The following is a 23032-nucleotide window of genomic DNA, read 5'->3' on the forward strand; positions in this document are numbered from 1 at the left end:
AACTTTCCACGTGTGGTCCTGTGTTCTACCTGGCTGCTCGGCTCGTTCTCCTTGTTCTCTGGTGATCTGTAGCCCTCTGCTCTTCAGGCCTTTGAGTTTGATGTGGCTGGCGGCGTTGGCCACCAATGCACTGCTGGCGCGTCCCACTCTGGCTCACAGCACCAACAAGTCACACAGGGACTCAAGTACAGCCGACTGTGTGTGTTACCTTGAACACAGGGCGCCTGCGGCCTGAGCCTTAAACGACCCAGGATATATGTCACATGGATGAAATTCAGAGCACATTTTATCACGTTCAATTCACACATTTATTTTAATTTTGAATGAATGGGTGAAATAATAAGCCCGACTGGGTACAGCCCATCTCCTCTGGCGTCTGTGGGCAACTTCGCAGTTGTTTTGCATTCTCTGTAGTCACGACGCCAGGGGACTGATTCAGGGTTGCACGCCTTGTTTGAGGAGACGAACCGCAGTCCATGGCTCCTCCTCTTTGTATTCCTCCTCACTGTTGCTCTCAGTCAGCTCATCTCAGACACTTCTTCTTCCCTGTTACAAGTTAAAGCATATTACTAATCAAGCAATTCATATAGGGGCCCTAACAATTACCAAGAAAATCACCCCAGGAGAACAGGAAGTCCCATATCCTTATTGTATTACAGAGGTTTTATTGTAACTATCTAGGTTCACATATGTAGTTTCCAATAACACAAGATAAGAAGACGGAGGTAATTCAGGCGTGTGAGCTCTCACCTGCTCTAAAGCATCTCCATCCTCTCCTCTCGCTCCAGTTTCTTGCGCTCCTTCTGCCTCTGAAAGGACAACATGGACACGGTGGCTGTGGGATGGTACACAGACACGGATGGACAGTGTGAAGGCGGATGCGGTCGGGTGTGGCATGAACAGTGATGAAGGGGCGTGGTCAAGGTGTGGCGACAGGCGAGGCGATGTTTGACAGGTGTAAAAGCCGGGTGCGGTGACGTGTGGAATGTGGTTCAGTTGTTAGCAGATGAAATAAAACAGCAGCTGCACGACAAGCTGACAACACAGATTTACAGTTTTACTCAAGTGTCATTTACTTGTTCTGACAACAATTGAATTGAATGTTTTTAGTAGTTTTATAGTTCTGTATGTAAAACTTTGCCTCAACAGGAATTTCTCAAGCCTGAACCTGAGCTTTTGTTTTTACTTTTTGTAGGTTTTATTTTGTTGAGTTGTATAATACTTCCCGAAATACTTCAGCTGAAGTTAATGTAATGAAATTAGTCCGATGTGTGCTTGACCTCTCCTCCTGCAGGAGGAGCCTGATGGTCGTGGGCAGATTCCATTCACCTGCTCGGCTGCACTTTATATCATAAGCTGGTGGCAGCCGAGTCCCACTCTTCACTCTTCCCACAGGAGTTTGATTTGATGGCTTCCATTTTCAATTTATTTCAGTCGTCAAGATAAACTTGTTTTAGTTCAAACTCATGTGTGGTCTGTCTCCTTGTCCAGCCTGGGAGCCAGGTTCTGACAAAGGGACGTATGGACACAAGCATCGTGAATCTTTGGTATCTATCAACTACTTCAGGTTTCTTTTTACTCACTTTCCTCTTGGCTCTCCTCCTTTCCGCTCTCCTCTTTGCTCTTTCCTTCTCATCCAGACCCTCCTCACTGTTCCACCGTGACCTGTTCCAAGACACAGCAACATGCACACAACAATATTCAGGTCACAACAGCCGTCTTCTTCAATCTGTGCTGGAACAGTTAAACATCAGCATTTATTGCTGGAGTTTAATGGGACACAGCAATAATCTGAAGAAGAAACTAGCTCTTGAGATACAAATCGTCTGGGGAAATATTAGTTTGTATGTCTGAAGATAAGTTGGCACCTTTTAAATGGCTCTCCCATTATAACGCAGTGGTCTTTAGTGATACTGCACCTCAGAGTGCGTTAGGAGTTAAGAGATTAAGAAATACGGTGAGAGCAGATGAGAAAACTGCACATATCTTTTTAAGCCATTTTACACACACACATGGTCTGTATAATATTCCTATAACTGAATACACAATGATACAGTTTATGCAAATTTACCTCTGGTGAGCTTTGGCCTTTTCTTCACGCCTGCTGGGTCAGAGGCACCATCCAGCTCCTCCAGCTCCTCCCAGCTCCTCAGCTCCTCCTCCCACCTGGCCCATTAACACACACACGGATACGAAGGGATGAGACATGGGGCCTGACATGGCAAGATACTCTGACAGTAGGTTTTAAAGACTAACATTTCACAGTTCATGTTTGTCTAGCGTGTGTGTGTGTGTGTGTGTGTGTGTGTGTGTGTGTGTGTGTGTGTGTGTGTGTGTGTGTGTGTGTGTGTGTGTGTGTGTGTGTGTGTGTGTGTGTCCCATGCAAACTGGACAGGTGATCTAGTGGCAGCTGGTGGATGATGCAAACATCACGAGGCTTTCTGCTTCTGTTTCTGAACAATGACCTTCCTTTATAGGCGATGTAGCTAAACCACAAATATTCAACTAAAAGCCCACTCAGTCAAATAATGGGCATTAGACCAATAATAACAGGGATGTGGTCTGTTTGGGGAAAATGGCTTGAAGCACATTCCAGCACTTTGAAGGCTGATCGGTGTGAGTGATGTGTCTGTAATGTCTCCCTCACCAGCATGAGCATGGTAAGGTGTTTCTTAGAGAGTGACAAATGTCCGCGATGCATCACTGCAGTAAACATGAATAATGTCGGTGGGCCTTTACTCTCGTAAAGAGCATAAATGTGCAGCTGGTTCCATCTTCATTTGATTAAACTGAAAAACATGCAAATGACGAGTAAGTTCCGCCTGTAGTCACACACACGGCTGTTAGCAGAACACGAGAAGGGAATCCAACTATCCTTGATATACGCAAGGAAAGTTTGCCCTTAAACTTTATCATAAACAACTATAAGTAAAAAAGAAAATACAAATACAACCAGATAGATACAGCGATTAAGAAGTAAACTCTGTTTTGATAATGTAAATATAATGCACATTTTCACAAGCCAACAATTCAGCTGCTGATTTAGGCGGCAGAGCAATCACAGAAATGGATTATTTATCAATATCAAATATATGAAGTACTAAAATTACCAGCATGGTAAACAGAGTATATAGATTGTTAGTATCAGTAAGATATTTGTGTTTAATCAAACCTTTTTAATATAAAGTACCAGGTAAAGGTTTCTGTCACTTCTAAATCCCTCCAGAAGCTTCGCTCCTTGATGAAATAAATCGAGTCATTTCCTAAAGACTTATATTAAAAACACAGGTGTCAGACACTTACAAATCTACATCCATTTTTTATATACAGGCTACGAATAACCCTGCTACTAAATATGAGAGGAGGTGTAAGATGAAGTATTGAAGAGGTAGCCAGAAACAGGTCGTAGATCTTCTGTAAAACAAAACTGCTGATAGAGAGAAACATGCTGCAGATGCTGGATAAACGAGATGAAGGTTCTTGCAGAGCAAACTGTGCGGCCCGTGGGCAACATTCTTCTCCACCTCAAACACACGATGTTGACAGATGAAGTGGGAGGGGAAAACTCTGCCAAGGAATGAACCCCGTCCGTTCCAGGAGCTTTTGGAATTTGCAGAAACTGAATCTGTTTGGCATTAGGAGCCACCAACACCACCCTGACTCCCAGCAAGACTGGAGGCAGGTGAGGAAGAAGGCTCGGAGAGGGACGGAGGAGAACCGGAGAGGGACAAGGAGAACCGGAGGAAGACGGAGGGAGGATGTTTGTGAGGCTACAACAAAGCGTCCTCGTTTAGCAGAATACCAGCTTACAACATAGAGTCACGTGCGTTTATGTGTGGTCACAGAGGTAAACCAGAGGCAGATTAAACAGACAGTGAAAGACACCAGTCGCTCTCTTCCACATCAGATGCTTTCTCCGTTTTCTCTTTCCTCTTAATATATGAGGAAGGGTTTTGTGTTTTCTGAACATTAGAGAATATAAACCTGTCCAAGTAATAACCCAAATTAAAATGACTAACCTGGATCTGAGCAGAATATATGCTCATTTGGATGAAATGTCATGATAACCTTCAAAGAACTAGTGACCTTTGACCTGTGACCTTTAACCTATGACCACGAGTCCAACTGACAACTCCAAAAACAACCCTTTCACAGAAACACTTATAGAAATGTATTTGTGGTCAGATTGTAATGGCGTTTCACATTAAAAACCTTCGATTCGTTGGTGACGTCATTTATTCAAAAACAAACAGTAAACACTCTGTTTGTTTCTATCAGCTTTTCAGAAATATGTCATTTTCACCGTCAGTCACTTTTGAAACTGTTGTGAGAACACGATAGGTAAATTAGCCAAATTAAACAGGAATATTGAATCCTCTGTTTTCCCAGAACTTCTCCTCATCTTTCACTCTGCATGTACTGGAAACAATAGCCAAGGGGATAAAACCAACAGACAAATGGAGAGGGGTGAAAACATCACGGTCACTGTATAAACTCTCCGATGATTTCTGGCTTGTCCTTAAAAAATATGTCCATGGACAAAGCACAGAAAAAGTCCATTTGTTTCATAAACGGCAACAACAACATTCAAAGTGTTTCCCTCCCTCGCTCCGTCTGTCTCTCATTAGCTAAATAGTTTCAAGGACAAGAAATCGCAAGGCTGAAGAGTGTCCGTGGTGAACTGTATCATCCGCCCCTCCTTTGGACACACACACACACACACACACACACACACACACACACACACACGGTACACAGAGAGAAACACAAACCAAACACACACATATTAGAGGTCCCAGACTGCACACTGACAGACGGATAAAAACGCTGACCGATGTTTACAAAGACGCAGATTTATACCTGTGCTTCTCATAGACTGTAAGATAATCCCCCTTCCATGTTAGCGGATGGGACATGGACCAAACTAAAAAGTCAAAGTACGCGTAAAAAATGCATTTCTCAAACGGGGGTGAAGAGTCACGATTGACAGCTGAGTCTGAGTCACGATTGGTCGAGTGCGTGTATCGGCAGCACCTTGATACCGCGGCTCCATGTGCAAGATGGCGGCGGCGTTCGTATCCGGACTTTTTTTGGCTTCATTTCAAGGAGGTGCAGACGTGTCATCCATCTTTATTCACACGTTTCGGATTTGAGTTCTACAGGATGAAAGATTTGTTGCTTTGCTGCGTTTTTTCCCCCCAGATTTGAGTAAATATAAACTTGACATCTGTTTTCAGAGCTTATTAAAGTTTCTCGCCTGTCGTCATATCAACAATCATATTACTGCTGAATTAAACAGCATGTCGTTCAACCGCTTTGTTGCATGAACGCCGCAGTTATATTTATTCAGGGCTGACCAGTGACGTGAAGCTGTGGTCAAACCAGTTCCTGTACATTCTTGCTGAGGTTACTGCACAACTCCTTATCCCGTCAACTACTTTCAGCCGGACTGCATCAGCCCTGTGAACATGTGTATATATATATATATATATCACCGTACTGACTGACGGACGATTCTCACCACTGGTCAACTGAAAGCCACGTGACTCGGTTATGAAGCTACCTCATTGGTCACTCTGCTGTGTGCCGGAGCTTCCCCATTGGCTGTCGCTCTCTCAAAATCAATCAGCACTAGAACAGCTTCTTCTACATCATCAGTAGAGCGGCAGAGGGCAGTGATGCTTTCACATTGATGCTACGTGATGCTACGTATTTTCACGTGATGCTAAAATGTTTTTTTAAGCCCCTGGTGGCGTATCTAGCAACTTTTTGGACCAAAATTAATAACAACTTGAACACAATGTCGGTCAATGTGCTTATCAAGTGTGCAACATATCTTAATGCTTGTTCTATACTATAGTTTCTACCATATTTGACTATTTTATTTATTCAATTTTGTCTATTTATTCTGTTTTGTTAGTTAAGTACATATTTGCTGCTAGGAACATTTTGTTGTGTATCGATGCGCAGTGACAACAAAGAATCTATATAGATCGCTCTTAGCGAGCAGAATCTTGAAATAGCGTCACTGCACAAACCGCGTGGTCTTAATAAACTGTAAATAAAGACGGACGACAAACAGCTCCCAAAAGTGGCTTGAATCTCCTCGAATGCCCCCTGGTGACCGGCTGCAGTGTTGGTCCTAAACAAGCCTAAAAGAAATCAGTATCTGAATCAAACTTAAAGGGGACATAGCATGCAAATTCCACGCTGTTGGTGCTTCTACAGGTTAATGGGTATCTGGCATGTCTGCCAACCCAAAAACTCTGGGAAAAAAACACTTTAGCCGCGTTTTTGTTATAGTTCCTCTAAGTCAGAAGCGTCATGCTTGAGTGACTCGATTAGAGCTTCCTGGTTTTGTGTCAGTAACAAGGAACTGGAAGTCTCCTACCTGGTCTTAGCCCACCCTGCAGAAACAGATTTACTGTGATCAACTGAAACGTAGTATTTAAAAGTCACATCTGCATTTTAAAACAGCTGTTTAAAGTAGCATTACGTCTCCTAAAGCTCTTTATTCAGAGTATTGGTGTTAATGTGTTGTAACGTGTTAGTGAAAACTAAGGGATGCACCGATATGGAAATTCTTGGCGATACCGATGCGATATTAAAATAACAATCTGGCGATAGCGACCGATATTTGTTTAATACTTGCATGTGGCCTTCTTGGTGTGTAGCATGGCGTTATTCTCAAGCGCGCGCGCCTGGCTGTTCACACACGGACCATTTCTGCGCGTCGGTCAACCCGTGATTCTCAAGCTTGTTGTTGTATGTAACCGTTCAATGTCGGGTGTCGAGGGTAAATAGCCCGTATTCTCCAAGCAAGCCTTCAACCCCCCCTCTCTCTTTTATCTATATGACTGCTTGTGTGGCTGTAGTGGATGGGCAGAGGGGACAGTTTAATTATGTGATTGGGAAAATTGGAAAATTAAAACTCCCAGGACAACAGAAGGGAATACAAAGTATGGGATGCATATTTGATCATTTATATCATATCAAATATAATACATTTAAATCGTTTAAAATCATTTTCAGTCTGTTCCTGGCGCTGTTTCCCAGCGTCAGTGTACTATAATCTGGATGCCAGATTGGCAGGCTGCAGAAAACATACCAATGAATATCGGCCAATGTTATCGGTGAAAGTCAAGTTTATTACCGATACGCCGATAGCAGTAAACGAGGCGAATATCGGCCGCTACCGATATACGGCCGATACATCGGTGCACCACTAGTGAAAACTAAACCTGTCGGCTACATTCAGTTTTTACATCGTTAATCTTAGGCAGACTTTACTGAATTATTGTGTTAAATAAGTGGACATGCAGAATAATGTATTTTTTTGTCACATAAATAAATATAGGAAGTGTAACTTTGCTAGAATAGACATTCACATAGAGAACCTGAGGCTGATGTCCACCACCTATTTCCTAAGCTGAAATGATTATGATCTGATGAACTTTGAAGTAATAAACTTTTATTTTTACCATGTAAAAGTCTGTTAAAAAGGTTAACCTGGCACATGTGACTTTACGTATCTGTGTATTTGTGTTGAATGTTCCTCTGGGTGACTCAGACAGCCTGCCTGTCCAACATGAGACACAACTGGAATCCAACCAGACTGAACACTGAGTCATCACTTCAACACTGACTCCAGGTACAGACTGTTTTCATAACACAAACAATCAAAGCAAGTATTGCACATAATACATAATGCTGTTAAATTATAAATACAATACTATTAATGTGGAAGAACTCCATACTGTACATTCATTGTCTTGGTAGTGTACACTGTTTAATCCAAAAACATCATTCAAATACATAGTTAAAGAATATCCACAGAAAATATAAGGATACAAACTTTTGTTCATAAAAGTAACACTTCTCTACAATAATGCCATACTTTTATGTTTCCTGTCATTTTATTAGGGACGGACAGGCCTGAAGGACACAGCTGTGCGACATTGTTCTGTCTCTTATAGCAAAGAAGAAAAATAAAACACTGGGTTTTTATCTAAAGTGTATCAAATCAATAAAGATGAACATTGTTCTGGTAGAGTGTTCATTTTTTTAACCAACCATAATGAATATGAAATTAACTCTATTATCCATGACACTTAGCAATGACTGCCAACTCTAAACAGTTGCAGGCCATCTTTAGTTAGGGAAAACATGAAGTGTTGTGCAGATGAAGCTGGTGCAGGTCGTCCTCATGTTGACGGCTCAAGGCTGCCGATCTCCGCCATGTTGCTGCTGCCACAGTGGATGCTAGGGGACATCAGGTGCTGCAGTGCTTCATCTAATGAAAGAAGAAACTCACTATAAAAGGATGTTTTATGTTTGTGTATGTTCCAGCAAAGACTAGTTTCTTGAGTTTGCTTCTGTGTTCAGCAGGTGGAAGCTTCCTGAATTTCAGACAGAACCGATGTGCTGGCTCTGGGTTTGTACCCTCATGGATTAAATGCACATATTGTAAGTCACTTTGGATAAAGCATCAGCTAATGAAATATGTGCTGAAAAGATAAAACATTGTACGGGAATAGATAAAATGTCTTTCTACCTCATCTGTAATATTCAAGGTGATAATCTCTAGAGCTGTGATAACAATTCATCAAGTCTCTCCCACTTCTCAGTGTAGAAAACATAATTATATAATAAATGAAGACCAACAGTGCTGTGTGGAGATTATAATCTATCTAAACTGTCTAATTCACTGTAAATTCCATAACAGAAGCTAAATAAACAAGGTGTAATAGTAATGGTGGTTATACCAGCATGTATCACAACATTGTGAAACATAGTTACTATCACATACAACTTACACATATGGCGTATTCATATTAACATTAACTTATTAAAATTAAAATCAGAGTCACAACCAAACCACACGACTGTGGTAGGTGTAGTTAATTTGCTTCAATCTATTTACCATTACACCACGTTAAATAAACGGTACCTTTTATAACGTTACATGTTAAAAACCCTTGAGGCATGTGGCAAATGATTATGATAATAGATAAAAGCAATAGGTTTTGTTGTTGTATGTGTTTCAAGGTTACTTACCTCTAGTGAGTTCGTTGTAATATCGCGACCATCCTGAAGCAACAACGTCTGGCGCAGCGATTTAGCAGCCATGGTTAGCATGTAGCCACAACCCTTTAGCCTGGGCAACAGGTAACGTTAGCTCTGCGGCATTAGCTCAGCTGTCAGGGAGAACCATGGGAGATTCCAGTGCCGCTGACACGACACAAAACCCAGGAAGCTCAATCGAGTCACTCCAAGCATAGCGTTTCTGACTTGAGGAACCATAAGCGAAGGTTGGTAGGCATTGCAGATACCCACGTGTATGTAGAAGCACTAACAAAGTGGAATTTGCATGCTATGTCACTAAAACAAATTTTGTTTTTGTTTATTATTTTGGGTAAATTTATGCTGTATTGTAGAGGTGTCAAGAACAAACTTGAACTTTTTGAGTTATGTGTTCTAGCATGCAAGTTCATTCAAAGTAATCCACGGTGTTCATTCGTTACTGATATTCAGTCTAAGGGCTCCTGTTTACCTCGTATCTCACCAGTCCCATATCACATTTACACTCTTTCTAGTGTAACCAAGGGTCCACAAGCATTCATCCACCTGAAATCTCTGTGGGACCATAAGCAGTTCAACTCACGGGAAAGAGGACAATAAATATTGTGCGTGTTGGAAGTCTCGTATGGCGTCTGACTGGCTTTATTATGAAAAGGACGAACAAAAGACAGAAGAATACTGGAAGTGAGATTAAAATATAGTAAGGATTTCAAAACAATAGCAAATAAAGGAACAAATGAGCTTCACATTTTAAGGTAAAATAAAAATATATATGAACAGAATAAAAAAAAACTTTTAATGATCCTGAAAGAAAAATCTGCTTTGTTGCAAAACTGCTTACATCACAAAGTTAAGAAAAGAAGAAGGAAGTTGTAATTGAACAACAAATGAAATAAACAAGACTATAAATATGAATAATGTTGTGAAGAAAAAGAAAAAGTATAATTAACATCAGTCTCCCTAAAGGTGCAGCAAACAAACTTATTAATATTTTAAAATTACCAAAACTAATATTATAATAATGAATCAATAATCCTAATGAGAATAAGTATGTATATTATCTTTTTTGTGTAACTTATAAACCTGGATCACAGCAGTACAACATTATTCTGTTAGTAACAACATTCGACTTCACACCACAGAGAGAGGCGTCAGAGAGAAAATGGCCGCCCCGTGTAGACATGGTGGATTAAAGCACTAACTCCACTTCTTCTTCACGTGTTTAACACGTGATGTGAAAATAAAACACTAGAAGTGAAATCGTGACCTGATGCAAACTTTGAACAGACACCAGAGGCAACACAGCTCATCTGGTGTCAGCAGTTCACCCCGTGTTAGCGATTGCATTCAAGATGTTCATGCGTGAGTAGCAGCTGCATCCACATGAGGCAGTGGTCCCTCAGTCCTCAGAAATGAGTACAACTCCTGATCGGCTGATGATGGAAACGCTGGAAACAATAGTGTAGAAACAGAAAGAAGTGAAAGAGACAGAATCCTCTCTGTGGTTTTATCATTAAAACTCTTTTCCATCTAGTAGCAGTGTCCCTACAACTAACTAATAATGCTTGTTTTGATTATTTTATGAATAGAAAAAAGTTGATACAAGATTTACAGTTTATCGACAATCTGACACACAACGCAGATATTTTCATGTTTGAAGCTGCAAGTTATAAATGTTTGATTTTCATTCAAGGAAGGCTGTGTAGCGTTTAACAACTACCCACAAGTTGCTGATATATTTCAGATAAAAATTCGAGTCACCGAAGTCGTTTGGATTCATCCTAGGGGCAATTTATCCATTAGCTGTCAAGACAAGTCACTGAAAACTGAGCATTCTTTAAACAATGATTCTGGAGTCTGACTGTCACCCAAGTAGGATTCATCCTGTAGGGATATTATGAACAGTTCTATTAACTTCTATCAAATCCATCCGCAGCTGTTGAGATATTTCCATCGGGACTAAGGTGATTTCAGGCGTTGGTCCTAAACAGCAGGGTTTTTTCACTTTGTGCTGTACAATGCAGCTGGATCCTCTCCAGTGTCCTGACCTTTGGTTCTGAAGGAGATAAAGCAAATAAATGATCAGGAGGTCATGGAGGCGTAGCATTAAAGTAGACATATTGAGTTTCAAAAGTTCTGCAAAGTTAAAAAAGCCCAAGTCTTCAAGCTCCTCTCTCCTGGTAAAACAGGCTCCTCTGCCCCACTGAAAACATGAAGCTCTGAAACACCTCACCAATGTAGTCCCGCCCGTGCCTCTGCATCATCGGCCAGAGAAGCCAGGGCTGTAGCAAGCGTAGCATAAGCAGTGCTAACGTAAACAGTGGTGTATCGAACGTGTGTTACAGGAGTGTTTGCAACAATGTTTAGCGGAGGAGGTCATTTGCCTTGGCGTTCTCGTGGAAACATCTCGGAGGTAGATGATGTGGGTTAAAAATCGTGGTCTTCAATACAGGCTGAATGTCACAGTCTCTGCTTCCGTCGTCTGGAACAGCAGCTTCTAACACCAGCATCTGTAGAGAACTTTAGAATCCATTATTATCCCTTGCCTTTTAAAACAGTCGCTGCTGATTGAGAACACCTCTGACACACCCACTGAAAGCAGAGCCGCTGCACACGGGTTCAAACAAACATGTCGTTCACCACCAGGCAGCTAGTTAAACTATATGAAATGTTTTGAGGATTGAATGTGTCCCGCAAGTAAAAGAAGTGAAGTGGGATTTCCTACCGCACAGGAAGTGGTTAACCAATCACAACAAGTGGGCCGGGTGACCAATCAGAGCAGACTGGGCATTATCAGGAGGAGGGGGGCCTTAAAGAGACAGGAGCTAAAACCCAGCGTTTGAGACAGAGGCTGAAAAGAGGAGCTGCAGCAATAGACAGTCTGAGAAAGTGATGTTTCCTGAACTGTAAAACATTTTAAAATCACAACATAATTAAAATGATCAAACTGAATATAAGGCAGAAGACATGTCTCCTTTAACAAATACACACATGTTTAAACAATACAAGAAAATGAAAGTGTAAAACAAATGACTTCTATAGGATATATCTCTGTTTATGATGTTTTGTGGTGTTAGTGGATAATGGTCCTGAATGAGCTGCTCACCTCGGGGCAGATCTGTTAAAGTTGACCCAGAAGCGTACGCAACCTCCTCCGCCTCCTTGTGTTTTGCTGGGTTCAGCTGATCCGACGTTGGAGTAGAGACGGGATCCGTCTGTCTCTTCATAGAGTGGACACTGGCATAGTGAAGGTCACAGTTTTCCTCAGACTGATTGGGTAGACGCTGCAAACACAAATTTGCTTTTGAGTCTTGCTGAGGCAGTATGGACAACGTTAGAGTCCAACTATAGCAGCTATTGATTTTATTTAAGCGCCTCCTTCTACACCAGACGTGTTTCAGGACAGGAAACATGTGGTTCTACTAAAAACCAAAGAAAGGAGAAGGTCTTCAGTTTGAATTCCAAACACTAACACTACAAACTTCTCACTTGAAAAATTGTGTATGTGGCCACTTGTGTGTTAGCTTTCCTTCGGTTGTGTCTAGATAAGACTACATCTGGGAGCTGGATATTCACGTGCTACAGCCAAGTTTGAGGTAGAAACAAGTTGTACACAACATCTGTTGATGGGGGCCGAGCTACACACAATATAATCCTAGACCCCAAAACTATCTGTCAACCAAATCATTGATAAAAACTCTTTTAACACTATCTTGGGTGTATGGTGTTGCTCATTTAGTGTATAACACTTTAATACAACTGCAGGTCTACAAGACACAGAGACACTTAAAAAGAAAAATTTGAGCTCACAGAAACTAGAAGGAGGCGAGGAAGGGGGGATAGGCGCCCTTAACTCCTTCTTTCTCTCAGTCTTGTTCGACCAACAGCAGTACACAACTCTCCGTCTAAGCCGATGCACCGCGCCCTGCTCACCGACCTCAATGCCACTGGCCTTCCATCTCTACAAACTCGTAACACAATTACATAAATTCCGTCAAGGGCAACATACTGACTAAATACAGATATGAAAGAACACGACTGCTCTGTGGATCAACCTTTAATTATAGAGCTGCATCCACACGCAGCCAACACTGACTGTTGTCCCAACGACACAGACTATGAACAGCAGTCTCACACACGCTAGTCTCAGACAGAACAACCAAATCAACGTGTTACACAGCCACACCCAATGGTGACCTGCTCCACATTACAGTGCTCAAACTAAAGATATCTGAACCAATCAATACAATCTTTCACCAAAACTTCGACAAGATTTAAAACCAGCACCATGTTACAACTCAACAAACTTAGAGCAGCATCAAGTGTCATGATTTAAGCAAACTATTGAACAAACACACTTTGCTTTGAAAATTATAACAATCAGCAATTTGCTTAAATGGATGAGTGCAGAAGAGAAATTCAAACACCAGATGATTGTTTTACAATGGCAATTTTGACTGTGATTTTAATAACTAGTTTTTAATCTTCATGACAGAGAAAAGGGTTTGACGCGAAATAGTAAGCGTTTGAAAAGTTGAATGCTGAACTGTGTCTCCCTCCCACCTGCTCACAGTCAGTCTGTCCCAGGATCAGCAGATTGCTGAGAGTTTCTCTTTTCTGATCAATTGAACCAAATAACAAACAATATACACAATAATTGAGTTGATTTAATTTGGCAGGACAGATTTTCAGGATTATCGTGCGAAAACTTTAGTGGAACAGGTTGCTCTACTGATCCAGTAGGAACACGGAGAGGAGAGTCACAGAGAGAAACTGTAGCGGCTGATCCAATGAGTGATGATCTCAATGATCCGTTAGAAACTATGATGAAATAACTTTTACTTTATCATTTCACAAAATCACAATACTTAAGGTGCAGGGCAAACATTTACAAAAACAACTTTTCGATGTTCTGACTGAATATAAAAAAAACAGTTTCTTTTCTAATAAAACGTGTGAAGAGCCCTGTTCCAAGGTGGCCTGATGTTTGTGGGCGTGTCTCTTAAAATGTTAATGAGCCACTGCTCCCCTGCTGGGAGGTGTATGTGTGATGTGTGCACAGGAGCAGGGTTTTGTTTTCCTGTCTGTCTGCTGAGAGCTGTTTGCTCGTTACGTGAATGTGCACAGTGAAGGAAATATCTTTCAAGTTTACTGAGGATGGTGAAAGCTTTATGGATGTTTTAACAGACATGGGTGGATTCTCTTTGTGCTGCTGATGGTCTAACTGCTTGAATATTTATGGGGCAGAAGTCAAACGACCCATATCTGCACATTTAAATGTAGAGGACAAAAAAGATGGGACAGATTCAATATATCTTCCTTAATAACCATGTTTCACTCACATGTCACAGTAATAGAGATGTTTATGAACTCCTTCCCACAGTCAGATGTAAGGTGGCCTTACTACGTCCTTGTGTGTTCTGGACCTCACACTGTTCTAATATTAGTTACAGCTAATTACAATTTATAATATTTAGAGTGAATATTATTGTTATTTGTAACATTTTGACAGTAACATACATTACGGTTAGCGTTAGCCTAACCTGAGGCTAACTCTACACCTGGTTGAGCCTGGGAAATATTTTCAATTATGGGACAAGAAGAACAACTTTCTTACTTTTACCTTTCGTGGCTTCCAAAGTGAGAAGTGAGAGAATTTGTAATCTGGGTTAACCAACCCATCAAGAAAGAAAACAAACCTTTACAAACACTGCACATGTCTATATGTTTTATTTCTTCTGGTTCCGTGATGCTGTAAAATCCACATATAAACAACAGATTCATGTTGTGTTTCTTCAGTGTTTGGTGACTGTGCTGTACACTGCAGATGAATCGTCCCCCTCTTCTTCACGTCTTGTTCTGTGAAGGGCAGAATAAACCACTCACACCCACAGTTTTTAACCTCAGTAAGGTTAGTGATGAAAATGTTCACGTGTGGAGCTGCTCACCCTGTTGCACTGTCAAATCGAACAGCGCTGTATTCAGCCTCCTCCTCGTCTTCCTCAGTTTCTCTCTGGGGTTGAACTCGACCTATGTTGGAGTAGATGGCATCTGCCCGGTTCTGGGTGAAGCAGACGCTGGCGTAGTGGACGCACATCGCGCAGCTCTGCTGGTCGGGTGTGTGCCAAATTTGAAATGATTCTCTCAATCTGTTCAGAGGCTAAAAATGGTTTAGGAGGTCACAGTCACCTTGACCTTTGACCTCCACAGTCGCCATCGGACAGACGGACAACCTGTAAACATAACGCCTCCGGCCATTGGCTGTCGCCGGCACAGAGGCATAAGAGATCCAGTCAGTTTCTCCCTTATGGAGTTTAAGCTTTTGTTAGAGTAAAGGAATATGACCTCCCAAAACATTCATGGTCTGACCCTTCTCATCAAATCACACTGATGCAGAACGCCACCGGTTAATGAGGCAGCCTTGAAGAGTGGAGATCAAGTGCTTTGAAATGAAACTATTCATTTACCTGCGCTCTGTCTTCTGGTCTCTCACCGCACTCACGTTGTTGTGTGAAGGACTTGTTTCTTCTAGAGGAAAGAAATAAACAGTTGGATGAACTAGAAAACTCCTCCAGAGAGAGAGAGAGAGAGAGAGAGAGAGAGAGAGAGAGAGAGAGAGGTAGATCAGAGGAGTCAGTGTGTGTGTGTGTGTGTGTGTGTGTGTGTGTGTGTGTGTGTGTGTGTGTGTGTGTGTGTGTGTGTGTGTGTGTGTGTGTGTGTGTGTGTGTGTGTGTGTGTACCAGAACTTGGTTCCTGTTTGTGGTAGTTTGTATTTTTGTGACATGCAATAAGTTTCTCTCCTCTAACCATCTGGGGGCTTTTATTTTGAAAATCCAGCCTCTATTCAGACTTGCCTGTGAGGTCTTATTACGAACTGTATGTTTCTATTCAGTAGCGTCACTGTGTGACTGAGTCACCTGATCCACAGGAAGACAGCGAGGAGTATGACCACCAGGAGAAGAGCTGTGGTTGTTCCAGTCACTGCTGATTTCCATGCACCTGGAGAAATCACACAATGGATGAACAGGGAATGTTGCAGGATGTTTGACTCGGAGCTAAAGTCAATCCACAGCTCCAGAACCTTTAAAGGTGTTAGGACTTCACATGACTCACCTGCTCCAACAGTCAGATGTAAGGTGGCCTCACTACGTCCTTGTGTGTTCTGGGCCTCACACTGATACTTTCCACCATGTTCAGCTGTGATATCAGTGATGGTGAAGATTTGTCCTGATGCTTTTGGTGAGTCCTCGTCCTCCTTGGACCAGGTGTAATTAGCTGCTGGGTTAGCATCACTGCTGCAGGTCAGAGTCACCGAGCTGCCCTCCATGATCTCACCAGAGGGACTCACTGACACAGAGGGAGGCTTTGGAGCGTCTGGTGTAAAACATGCAAGATCATGAAATCAACTCAGAAATATTCATTAACCAAAGTGAAGAACTTTTCAATCTCTGGTTTTGATAAGTGCTTCTTAAATATAGATGATCATTATTAACCCGGGGCGCCAGCACAGACAGAAGCAGGTACTGAGGGTTTTGTTTTCAGCCCGTGTGTGTGAATGTACAAAATAACTCAACACATGAACCAAACTTACTGAATATTATAGTGAATATTAACTTTTGCAGCTGATCGGTCAAAGGTCAGAGGTCAAGATGAGCAAAGATTTGACCCAAAAGACACATTTTCCAAGATATTTCCACAAATAGCAGAGAGACTAAATCATATACTGATCAGAACATTATTCCCCATCATATAATGGATAGATGACTTATAAGTAATGTCACAAAGAAGTTAGAGATTTACATCATGCATCCTTAAAACTGCCTATCTGCTGTATTCCTGCCTCTAATAGGACTATAGAGACGACCTGAAGCTTATATACAAAAATAATCTATGATCATATGGTGGGAATGTCGTCACTATGAGTTTAGAAAATGACGTCATATAGTGTAGCTATGCAACAACAGATGTTTTCACCCCAGTCCGTTTGTTTGTTGGTTGTTGATTTTAAGCAAGATTACACAAAAACTACTGAGTCGATTAGCATGAAACTTGAAGATAGGATGAGGTACGGGTCAGGGAAGAACTCAGGAAAGTTTGGTGTGAATCCAGATAAGGGGGCGGACCCAGGAACCTTCTGTAAGATTTGCGAGACAGTGCTGGGTTTCATGGATATGTGGATGTTTTCTACTCACACTGGACGTCTAAGTGTAGAGACGTGGAGTTGATCCGTCCGTACTGATTCTCAGACTTGCAGGAGTAGACCCCGCTGTCCCCAGAGCTGATGGAGGAGAGACGATAAACGCCCTCTGGTCCTTGAAGCAGAGTTCGGTTCTCCTTGTACCAGGTGTAATTAGCTGCTGGGTTAGCATCACTGCTGCAGGTCAGAGTCACCGAGCTGCCCTCCATGATCTCACCAGAGGGACTCACTGACACAGAGGGAGGCTTTGGAGCGTCTGTATGTGTGAAAACAGAATGATGATAACAGATGACAGACAATGTGTTTAATATTTGGGGACATATATGATATACATATAAAGTGAGAGGTTTTTTTCAATGATTTCCTGTTGCACTACTGTTTCCAGACTCCCCTGAATGTCCACAGATTTCCAAACCATAGTCCAGTTTGTAACGTGGACTTAAACGTGACAAATTATGACCCTTTTCCACAATTAGACAGAGTTTCTACCTATTAAAACGTGTGAAGAGCCCTGTTCAGAGTGGCCTGTTTGTGGGTGTGTCTCTTAAAATGTTACTGAGCCACTGCTCCCCCTGCTGGGAGGTGTATGTGTGACGTGTGCACAGGAGCAGGGTTTGTTTTCACCACTGTCTGTCTGCTGAGAGCTGTTTGCTCGTCACGTGAATGTGCACAGTGAAGGAAATATCTTTCAAGTTTACTGAGGATGGTGAAAGCTTTATGGATGTTTTAACTGACGCTGGGTGGATTCCTCTTTGTGCTGCTGATGGTCTGACTGTGAATATTTATGATGCAGAAGTCAAACGACCCATATCTGCACATTTAAAATGTAAAGGACAAAGAATGGGACAGATTCAATATATCTTCACTTAATAACCTGTGTTTCACTCACATGTCACAGTAATAGAGATGTTTGCTGAACTCCTTCCCAGCTCATTCTCAGCTGTGCAGTAATACTCTCCAGAGTCTGACGACCAGATGGAGCTGAGGACAAATTGTGTCTCTTCACTGAGAGGTTGAACTTGTTTATCTCCACTTCTCTTGTACCAGGTGTATTTAGCTGCTGGGTTAGCATCACTGCTGCAGGTCAGAGTCACTGAGCTGCCCTCCATGATCTCACCAGAGGGACTCGCTGACACAGAGGGAGGCTTTGGAGCATCTGAAGGATAGTTTATATTAACACACAGGATGAGAATACAATCAAAACACTGTCTGTTTTATTTATTAAAAGTTTAAATTTAAATTATTGTAGCTTCATGAGGAGGCGTAAACTCACACAATGTAGGAGAAGTGAAACGCTGACGTCCTTCTATAACACAGTGATAGCTGTCTTCAGCATTAAAGTGTCGGAGGTGAAAGTATTTTTTTCGTCCAACAAGTTCATTGTTATTGTACCAAACGTAGGAAAGATGATCAGGGAGCTGACACGTGCTGTGACAGGTCAGCTCTGTCCAGGTAGAATATGGATTGGCTGTTGATCTCCTCACATGTACCTGGAGCTGAGGGCTGTGAACAAACATGTTATTTTATTTCAACATACACACTAACATTTCAAACTGACTCTAATGTAAATGTTACCTGTGACAGACAGAGTGACTCCAGCTGAACCAGTAAAACTCCCAGTAGGTTGGTTTGTTGTGAACCTGAACTTGTACACAGCTGAGTCGCTCTCTCTCAGGTTAGAGATTCTCAGAGTGCACTTGTTGTTTCCACAGAGATACTCCACACGACCTGAATACTTCAGATCAGTCCTTAGATCAACGTAAATCCTCTTACTCTCTTTAATGAACCAGAAAGTTTTCTGAACTGTAGTATCATGGTGATGTAACCTGGATGGGTATGTGTAGGTACAGGTAATGTCCACTGTTGATCCTCTGAAGGCACAGATCTCAGTAGAAGTGTAACTCACATCCCAGCCATTCTGACTCCATACCACTGTAACACAGAGCACATCAGAGAATCAGAAGATAAACTTATACATTTATAAAACTAACTCCATGTATTTTCTCTGGTGAATCACCAGTCGGCAGGTTTTCATTTTAAGATGATGACGATGCTAAGATGAGGAAACTTTCAGTTCACAAAAACACAGGGAAGTGCCCTTTAGACTTCAGTGTGAGGGAGAAACACACTGTTGGAGGTGAGGAACATGAGGGACCTTGTAGAAGTTGCTCTTATAATGGAGCAAACTGGCCAATATGGAGGAAATGATCTGTGTCTTTTATGCAGAGTCGACCAAAGATGGACGACACGTCTCCACTTCCTCCCACTCTCCAGAAATGAAGCCAAAATATCCTGGATACCAACGCTGCCATCTTTCACATTTGGAACCACAGTCTGCACAGTAGTGATCTGGAGATGGAGCCACAGTATCAAGGTCCCGCCCATACATGAGCTCGACCAATCCTGAGTCAGCTTCAGCTGTCAATCATGAAGTTTAATCTAATTTTCATATCATCAAATAACAAATTAAAACCAAACTTATGAGAAACATGAACAATAGAGTGTGATAAGAACGACCTAAAATGACAGACACCATCTTTGAGAAAAATGTATTTGACTTTCTAGAATGGTCCATGTCCTTCCCACTAACATGGAGGAGGCAGGATGTATGTTCTATACTGCAGCCAGCCACCAGGGGGCGATCACAATGCTTTGGCTTCACTTCTGGGGAGCAGTCATGTCTTCAATCTTTATTTACACAAGCAGAATACTAGTACTAGTACTACACTAGTTTGTCAGTACTGACAGTAGTATCCCAAGAGTTCAATGTGCCCATGCAGAAAAAAGTATTTAAAGACACATGAAGTTATGGTACAATGCATTATCTCAAATACTCCAGCAGATGGTGCTGTTAGTGAAATACTGTAGATTAAACTCACACATTGACGGAGAGCGGAAATCCTCGTGTCCTTTAACAGCACAGGAAACTTTGTCTGTATAATGAAAATTATCTGAATAAGATGCTCCTTCAATCTCCTTCTGTTGATTCTTGTACCAGACGTAGTTCAGATGATCAGGAAGACGACAACTGCTCTGACACCTGAGCTCTGCATGGTTATAAGAGTCATACTTCACTGATGTGCTCACCTGCACATGCAAATCTGTGTGTGAGAATAAGGAATTCATTTTAGTCCAAACTGACAACACACACATGCATATAAAAGTGCACAGACACACTCAAGTGAACCAAACAAGATGTAGGAAATAAATGAATGAATGTTCAGATGTAAATGTTACCTGTGACAGACAGAGTGACTCCAGCTGAACCAGTAAAACTCCCAGTAGGTTGGTTTGTTGTGAACCTGAACTTGTACACAGCTGAGTCGCTCTCTGTCAGGTTAGAGATTCTCAGAGTGCACTTGTTGTTTCCACAGAGATACTCCACACGACCTGAATACTCCGGATCAGTCCTTAGATCAACGTGAATCCCATTACTCTCTTGAATGAACCAGAAAGTTTCCTGAACTGTAGTATCATGGTTATTAAATGTGGATGGGTATGTGTAGGTACAGGTAATGTCCACTGTTGATCCTCTGACGGCACAGATCTCAGTAGAAGTGTAACTCACATCCCAGCCATTCTCACACTGTACCACTGTAACACAGAGAATCAGATTCAGAACGACACCAGAGAACACTTAGTTTACTACTATAATAATAATAATAATAATAATAATAATAATAATAATAATAATAATAATAATAACGTTTCAGACTCTAGTCTAGACGATATAAACTTCTAAACAAAGATACAAATTAATACTGGTGATAATTCCTTCATATATTTTCTTTCTGCATCACTTTACAGGTGGTGATCTGAAAATGAATGAATGGTTCATTTATATTTTTACTTTCTTTCTCAAACTCACTTCAGGTGAATCAGAAGTCCGAGTGTAAAATAGAGTGAAACATGAATGTAGACGTACAGTACCTGTCACAGTGAGAAGAAGGACAACAAATCCACTCGCTGCTGCAGTTACACTCATAGTAGCTGCTGCTCTCGTCTGTGACTTCAAACAATAAAAACGTCCACAGATAAATAATGTGCACGAGATGAAACTCAGTCACATCACAGACACGTCTACCTACAACACAGAAGAGGCTGAGAATAAAGACAGATTCTGTAAGAGAAAGATAAATTTAAACTGTTAAACACCGCCCTTCCTTCCTCTCTACACTTAACTGCATGCTGAGCCAGAAGGTGTTAAACTGTGGTTTGTACGAGTGTGTGAAACAACTTTAGTTGCTGTTCATACCAAACCTGCATCATCCACATCACAACATCTCACTGACACAAGAAAGACAAATTTAAGGAGACGAGAAAAACTGGGGTGTTTTTAATCTCATCTGATCAGTGTCTCATTAAGATGCAATAAATATTCACATGAAAAAGACAAATTAAAGAAAGATTTAAAATTGAACTGGAAAATAAACTGCCATTAATACTGTTGGAGCCATTTTATTTTAGAACAAGTTTGACTATAGCTGACCAGCTGAGACTAATACCAGCCAGTGACGTCACATACAGCAGAATGAGGTCAATGGAACCAGGTGTTGACAAGAGACAAACTAGAAAAGCAGCGAAAATACATTCTTAAGACTGCAATATTGTATATATATTCTAGTGGCACCTGCCACTATCCCTTGCACAGATCAAGAGTGGTGATGTATTTGGCAGACCCGATCTTCTCCAGCAAGTCATCAATTGTCGGCATGGAGTAGGCGTCAAACTCTGAGATGGAGTTGAGCTTCCGGAAGTCAATGCATATGCGGAGAGATCCATCCTTCTTGAATACTATCACCACTGGACTGCACCACTCTGAGTGGGAAGGCTCAATGACTCAGAGTTTAAGCATCTCCTCCACCTCCTGTTGAAGTCTATGCCCTAACTGTTGTGGGACACGGTAGGGATGCTGGCGAATTGGTCGTCCATCCTTTAAGTGAATGACATGCTCGACAAGGCGGGTTCTTCCGGGGGTAGCAGCAAAGAGGGAAGGAACTTCTTTGAAGACCTGGAGGAGCTGTGCAGTATACTCTCCTGGAAGATGTGCCAGTGAAGGCCTGGTGGTATCAGTTAGGACTTCCGGACCCATCTCCTCTTCCTCCTATATGCCCACCTCTCTTACCAGTAGAACCCTCCCTGGAGCCTGGACTGGACGCTCCTTCCACTCCTTCAGTAGGTTCACATGATACTTCTGCTTCGACTTTTTTTTTTCTTGGTGGTGAACCTCATAGGTGACAGGTCCCACCTTCCGGGTGATGGTGTAGGGGCCTTGCCACTTTGCCAAGAGCTTGCTGTTTGAGGAAGGAAGAAGTAGCAGAATCTTTTGCCCAAGCTGGAACTCCCGGTGTCGAGCCTGTTGGTCATACCAGGTCTTTTGGCTCTTTTGAGCCTCACGCAGATTAACTTCAGCCTCCTCTTTGTATCTAGACAATCGTTCCCTCATTTCCAGCACAAACTGCACCACCCCTCTGTCACTTGGAGTGGAGGAAGGGGCCTCCCAGCCTTTCCGGAGCAGGTCCAATGGTCCCCGTACGTCCCAGCCATATAGTAGCTCAAATGGGGAGAAACCTGTTGAAGCCTGGGGAACTTCTCGATAGGCAAAAAGTAGGAATGGCAGCCATCGGTCCCAGTCCCTGCCAGTGTCATTCACAAACGTCTGTAGCATCCTCTTCAGTGTCTGATTAAACCTTTCCACCAGCCCATCTGTCTGTGGATGGTAGGGTGTTACAGAGATGCCTAGTTGTTTGTGAA

General features: G+C 42.0%; 1 protein-coding gene and 1 long non-coding RNA gene across 2 annotated transcripts in view; one reads left to right on the forward strand and one right to left on the reverse strand.

The window, feature by feature from the left end:
- The window catches only part of LOC124852592 (B-cell receptor CD22-like), a 483032-nt gene that overhangs the window by 368517 nt on the left and 91483 nt on the right, over positions 1-23032 (forward strand). The gene's annotated exons all lie outside the window — the stretch shown is intronic.
- Positions 18912-20575, reverse strand: LOC118104050. The gene is made up of 3 exons (XR_004695005.2): positions 20516-20575; positions 20158-20379; positions 18912-19210 (listed from the first exon to the last, which is right to left on the reverse strand). It is a non-coding gene; the product is annotated as an uncharacterized LOC118104050 (long non-coding RNA).

The sequence above is a fragment of the Hippoglossus stenolepis genome, chromosome 2 (assembly GCF_022539355.2).
Source record: "Hippoglossus stenolepis isolate QCI-W04-F060 chromosome 2, HSTE1.2, whole genome shotgun sequence".
NCBI lineage: Eukaryota > Metazoa > Chordata > Actinopteri > Pleuronectiformes > Pleuronectidae > Hippoglossus > Hippoglossus stenolepis.